A 6,385-nucleotide genomic window follows, 5' to 3' on the forward strand; every position below is an offset into this window, starting at 1 on the left:
GTAACATCCTTAGTAAACTCTAGGGATAATGCAAAGTCCTCACTCTGTTGATTTCTTTACCTGTTGGGGTTTGAAACTATTTTTCAGTCTCTTGAAATACTCTCTGTGTTGCCTGAGTTTTCTCTCTTCTGTGTTTTCCTTTTCTGTTTTAGATAATGGCTCATGCATCCCAAGTTAGCCCACAGCTAACGACGACCTTGAATCTCAGATCCTCTTGCATACACCATCTCCCGAGTGATGGTGTTTGTGACCACATCCAGATTGCGAGGTGCTGGGGATCCAACCCAGAGCTTTGAGCACGATAAGCAAGTGCTCTACCAACTGAACTGCTTCCCCTGGCCATCAACTGGTCATCCCTTTCCTTGAGGCTCTGTACCAGGCCCTGGCCTCCTCCTTTCTCAGTTGCCCACACTCCCAAGTGGGCTCATACACTCTCTTGGCTTTAGTTACCATCCCTTTTTCTGATACTTCCAAACCTGTAATTCCCAACTGGATATACCAACTTGTCACTCAGCTGTTCCTGTTTAGATGTCACGTCCGCTGATTCATTCCAAACTATCCTGCTTTTCCCTCTCAGGCCTCTTTCTTTCTTCTTTTTTTTTTTTTTTTAAAGATTTATTTATTTATTATATGTAAGTACACTGTAGCTGTCTTCAGACACTCCAGAGGAGGGAGTCAGATCTTGTTACAGATGGTTGTGAGCCACCATGTGGTTGCTGGGATTTGAACTCCAGACCTTAAGAAGAGCAGTCGGGTGCTCTTACCCACTGAGCCATCTCACCAGCCCTCAGGCCTCTTTCTTCTTCCATCTTTTAAAGGTTTTTCTTAGGTTAACATATGAAGTAATGGGTTTCATCATGATGTCTATACATTTGTGTCATAGGCTTTATTCTCATTTGTTCCCCTCCCCCACTGCCTTTCTCTGTGACTGATGCTCCTCCCTTCCATCTCATTCCCTGCCTTTCTTCTCCCAGTTACTTCCCACCTTGGCTTTCTTTTGTATTTATCTATGTGTTTGTATGCATGTATATGCACACATAGACATGGGTGTTTGTAGGTGTGAATATGGATGTGTTTCTGCCACACAGTTGGTGTGTGGAGATCAGAAGACCACCTTAGGTATCAAGTGCTTGTACATTGCTTCATTCTTCAGCCTTCCAACCTCAACTTTATTGTCACAAGCATTCAATTACCTCATTTTGTACCTCCTTTAAGATCTCTCTCTCCCCTTTAAGAGTTCATTTATACATATACATACATACATACATACATACATATGTACACACATACAATTTTAAAATCTAGGTTCTGTATATGAAAGAAATCGTGGTATGTTTGAGTCTGTCTTATTTTGCTTGCCCTGATTTCCATTCATACCTATTTTCTAGAAAAAGGATTTCATTTCTCTTCATGGTTGCATAAAATTCCATTGTGCTACATTTTCTTCCTCTAGTCATTTCTTGATTGACAATTAGGCCAGCTCCACTTCCTGTTGTGAATGGGGCAGCGATAAAAATAGAGGTATAACTATCTCTGTAGAATGTTGACTTAATGTCCTTTGAGTATACACTCACAAGTAGCTTAGCTTCTCTTACAGTTTTATATAACTAGTTATCCAAGTCAGAAATGGAAATGCTATTCTTTTTTTTTTTCAAGACAGGGTTTCTCTGTGCAGTCCTGGCTGTCCTGGAACTCACTCTGTAGACCAAGCTGGCCTCGAACTCAGAAACCCGCTTGCCTCTGCCTCCCAAGTGCTGGGATTAAAGGCGTGCTCCACCGCGCCCGGTGGGAATGCTATTCTTAATTCTTAAATTCTTCTCTCTCATATCAAAAAGAGTCTATTTTTCGTACGCAGGAATCTCTGGCTGGTCTTGTTTCTAACCTTGTTCTTCTCTAACCTAATCTCCATCCTGGAGTCAGAGTGATCTTTTAAAAATAAAAATCCCCGGGCTGGAGAGATGCCTCAGTGGTTAGGAGCGCTGACTGCTCTTCCAGAGGTCCTGAGTTCAAATCCCAGCAACCACATGGTGGCTCACAGCCATCTGTAATGGAATCCAATGCCCTCTTCTGGAGTGTCTGAAGACAGCTATGGTGTACTTGTATAAATAATAAATAAATAATGTTTTTTAAAAAAATAAAAATCCCTTAGGATAAAGCCATAACTCCTCAGCACAGTGTTAGTGGCTGGCTTTCCGTGGCCTCACCATCTTTACCAGGTTCCACTTAGACACTCCAGTGCGAAATCTCCCAGTCAACCTCAGTGAGATGATTCTGGATTCTTTAATAAAGATCTTTCCTTAGCCCCAACAAAACGAAGCCTAGATACCCGTCCCTTCTAACTATCCACATACAGGCTGGATATCCATAATCTGAACATTGAAAATCCAAAACATTTTTTAAAGATTTATTTATTTATTATATGTAAGTACACTGTAGCTGTCTTCAGGCACTCCAGAAGAGGAAGATGGTGTCAGATCTCTTTACAGATGGTTGTGAGCCATCATGTAGTTGCTGAGATTTGAACTCAGGACCTTCAGTTAAGTGCTCTTAACCGCTGAGGCATCTCTCCACCCCCCCCCCAAACTTTTCTGAGTATCAGCAAGATGCCACCATGGAAAATTCTAAACCATAGAAACTTGGTTTACTTGCACAAAATTATTTTAAAAGCCAATAAGTACTACCTAACTGTCAGGCTATGGGTATATGATAAAGGAATTCTGTGTTTTGTCTTATGTCCATCTCCTGCATGCCTAATTTTATCTATGCAGATATTCCAAGCCAAATAGAAAAATTTGAACTACAAAATAATCCTGTTACCAAGAATTTGGGGAAAAGGTTACTTAATCCATGTCTGCAATATGTTTTTACCTACTGTGGAAATGAAGTACTTTGGGAATTTGGCTAAAGCTGTCTGCTAGATGGTAGATAGCTTAGTTCAACATACCTCTTGAATGTTCTCTACTTCCCACACTCCTTACAACTATATTACATCTGTCTTCTCTCATTAGAGCCCAAAGCAGATGAAGGTGCATAACTGGTTGGGAATTCAGTCTCTGGTATAGAGTCACCTGGGTCAAAACCCATGCTCTGCAACATCCCAGTTCTGTGACCTTAAAAAAACTTGCTGACAGCTGGGCAGTGGTGGCACAACGCCTTTAATCCCAGCACGTGGGAGGCAGAGGCAGATTTCTGAGTTCGAGCTGACTAGCCTGGTCTACAGAGTGAGTTCCAGGACAGCCAGGGCTACACAGGAAAACCCTGTCTCAGAAAACCAAAACAACAACAACAACAACAACAACAACAACAACAACAAAAACTTGCTGACTTGTGTCTCAGTTTTCTTATCTGCAAAACAGACATTGTAATGATGTTTTCTTACCAGCATGTCATGAGGTTCAAGTGAGAAAGGCTGTGTTAAACACATAAGCTAGAACATAGCAAGTACTCCACGAGTCCCGGCTGTATCTCCCAATAGCAACTCACTCAATAGTTGGGAAATGAATGCACAAATGAATAGTTGCTTCTACAGATGACTACAAAATGGTTAACATTAACCTATATGCAAATACTACATACATTAATCGCCTTGAAGAAACATTCCAGGTTGGCAGCCAGTGTGGGAAGTTCATCTCAGTGGTAGAGGATAATCTTAGTGTACATGCAGCCCTGCCTTCAACCCTCAGAACCACAAGAGGAAGGAAGGAGAATGCAAAAGACAGCAAGAAGGAAAGAAAGAAGGAATGAAAGAGAGAGAGAGTGGAGGGCGATTACAAAGTTAGTCACTGGTCACTTGGAGCTTTTGGAAATGAGGTCATTTGATTTCTACCCAAGGACTCTGGGAATTATCCACCCTTGATGAAGGAGGTCTGAAGCAAACAGGACACCTCAAGGTTCCTGAAGGCATCATGACTGAGTCTGAGGTAATGTCTCCTTGACATAAAGATGGCTATTAAAATCATGTAAACATTAAAGTAACCGTGCCGACTTGTTTTCCAGTTTTTTTAAAGACCATTGGGCTTACACCAAATCCCAGTGTCACGAGTACCTGTCACCTCCCCCGCCACCTTTGCCCAGCCAAGGGTGGGGTTCTGAAGGCAATTTCAATTTCCAGAGTCATGGAAACCAGACCTCGGTTTGAGCTTCGACAGATTGTGTAATTTAAAAGTTAAAATTTTCATAATGAAAACATGCCTCCAGGTGCTCCCTATGTGTGCTGGTGGTATTGGGTGTGTGTGTGTGTGTGTGTGTGTGTGTGTGTGTGTGTGGTGGGGTAGAACAAAGTTGCTTAACAAGTGTGGATATGTTTCCAAGGACACCATCTAGGGGGAACTGAGATGACTTGAGACAAGTTTTAGAGTAGGAGGGAAAGCGGGACTAGGTGTATTTATATAATCAACCTAGCAAATATATAAATATGCCTGTAAATAGAAGGGCATCCCACTCCTGTTATTGAGTAGTCTTCTCTGGCCCCTGCCTATTGTAGGGAAAAACAGTGACAGATACAGTATTTCTAGCCTCATAAAGCAAAGCTGGCACCCTGGGAAATCACCAGGCAGACTGAACTATAAATACATTATTAATCAGAGCAATTTGTTCTTCATTGTTCCCCCATTCCCAATATCCCAAAACAACCTCAGGAGGAAAAAACCAAAAACAAAAAAACAAAAACAACCCACACCACTGCTAGCCATTTAATGAGTATACAAGCAAAGACCCATATATTTCAAAACAATAACAATAAAAAAATATTCCAAATCTTGTGCCTTAAGGTATTTCCTTAGGTCAGCTAAATCCTAGTAGATCCCACAGGCAGATGGTCTCTGTGTGGGTGACATTGACAAGGCTAAGGAAGATAAAGGTCAGGGGCTTAATCCATAAATAACTAGACACCTTTGCTCTTTGTAATAACGGTCTTTACTCATGGGACAGCTGCCTTGCAAGGAGTTGCAGTCTAAAGAGTGTAGGGCAGGGAGAAATGGAGAGAGAGAGAGAGAGAGAGAGAGAGAGAGAGAGAGAGAGAGAAAGAGAGAGAGAGAGAGAGAGAGAGAGAGAGAGAGAGAGAGAGAGAGAGAGAGAACTGAGTACCAGCTTGTCTATTGTTAATAAGAAACAAAGTCACTGTCGCAGCCTCCTGGAAATGAGAAAGGGACAATGCTTCAATTTGTCCTCTCCTCTTAATGGATGTGAACATCATCATCATCATCGTCATCGTTATTGTTGTTGTTTAGATCAAACGGATGCTTGATTTTGAAAGGACAAGCACTCTAAATACGGCCCCAAATAAATGTCCTCCGACAGACGCTCTACCTGCTGAAGAGAATATTTGCAGCTTAAGGTTGGACTAAGAAAGGGCGCGGGGAGGCGCCTTGTTCCCTCTGAAGAAGTGCCTCTGTGGCCAAGTTAGCTGCTGTTTTACAAGTCAAAAGCTGGCCTTTCGAGTGCCAGCCTGGCGCTCCCACGTGAGACTGGAAAATTGAGCTGCTCTCTTTGCTTGCAGTGACCCACTGAGTAGCAAAGGTTTGCCCAGTTGCTTTCTTTCTTTCTCTTGTTTTTTGTTTAAAAAAAAAAAAAAAAAAAAAACAGAACTCAGCTGACAGTCTTGATGCCGGTAATGGGGAGGGCAAGGGTGAGTTAATACCCACCTCCGGCTCCCCGGGGAGCCACGCCGCTGACAGGCTTGGTCCTGTCAGCAGGTGTGAGTCAGACGCACAGGCAGCCGGGTAAGAAGGTGCCATTTTGTCGTCAATGTTTCTTTCCACCACCGCACAGAAATAAATAGCTGGAGAAAATGATCCAGGATAAAAGAGCGATCCAGTTAGGAGGCACACTGAATAGCGAGCCCCTATTGAATGTGGCTTCATTATGCAATCTCTCTTTTCACTGAGGGATTCCAACCCCTGGTGGAACCAATTGTGACAAGCAAGTGCTGACAGCCCTGGGAACCAGCCTTGCTGGCCTTTGATTGCCACTCAGAAGCCCAGTCCCATCTCAGACTTGCTTGCTGAATGTGATTGGCTTGAGTCTCAGTTTTCAAATCTGGAACCTGGGATCTTTAGAGGAAGGCTCTTGGATTAGCTTCATTTTAGAACATTATAACCCCTTTGAAGTATCGCTAGCTATGTCCTTGGAGAGGATTATCTTTATGTTACTGGTTTTGTTTTTTGAGACAGGGTCTCACTGTATAGTGCTGGCTGGCCTGGAACTTGCTGAGTAGGCGAGGCTAGCCCCTGGCATACAGTGGTCCTCTTATTTCTGACTTCCGTGGGCCAGCATTACAGATGTGTACCAGCATACCCGGCTCTCTGGAGACTCTCATCTTGTCTTCCCGTTTCTTTTCTTTTTCTTTTCTTTTCTTTTCTTTCTTTCTTTCTTTTTTTTTTTTTTT

This window comes from Mus pahari, chromosome 5 (assembly GCF_900095145.1).
Source record: "Mus pahari chromosome 5, PAHARI_EIJ_v1.1, whole genome shotgun sequence".
Classification (NCBI taxonomy): Eukaryota; Metazoa; Chordata; class Mammalia; order Rodentia; family Muridae; genus Mus; species Mus pahari.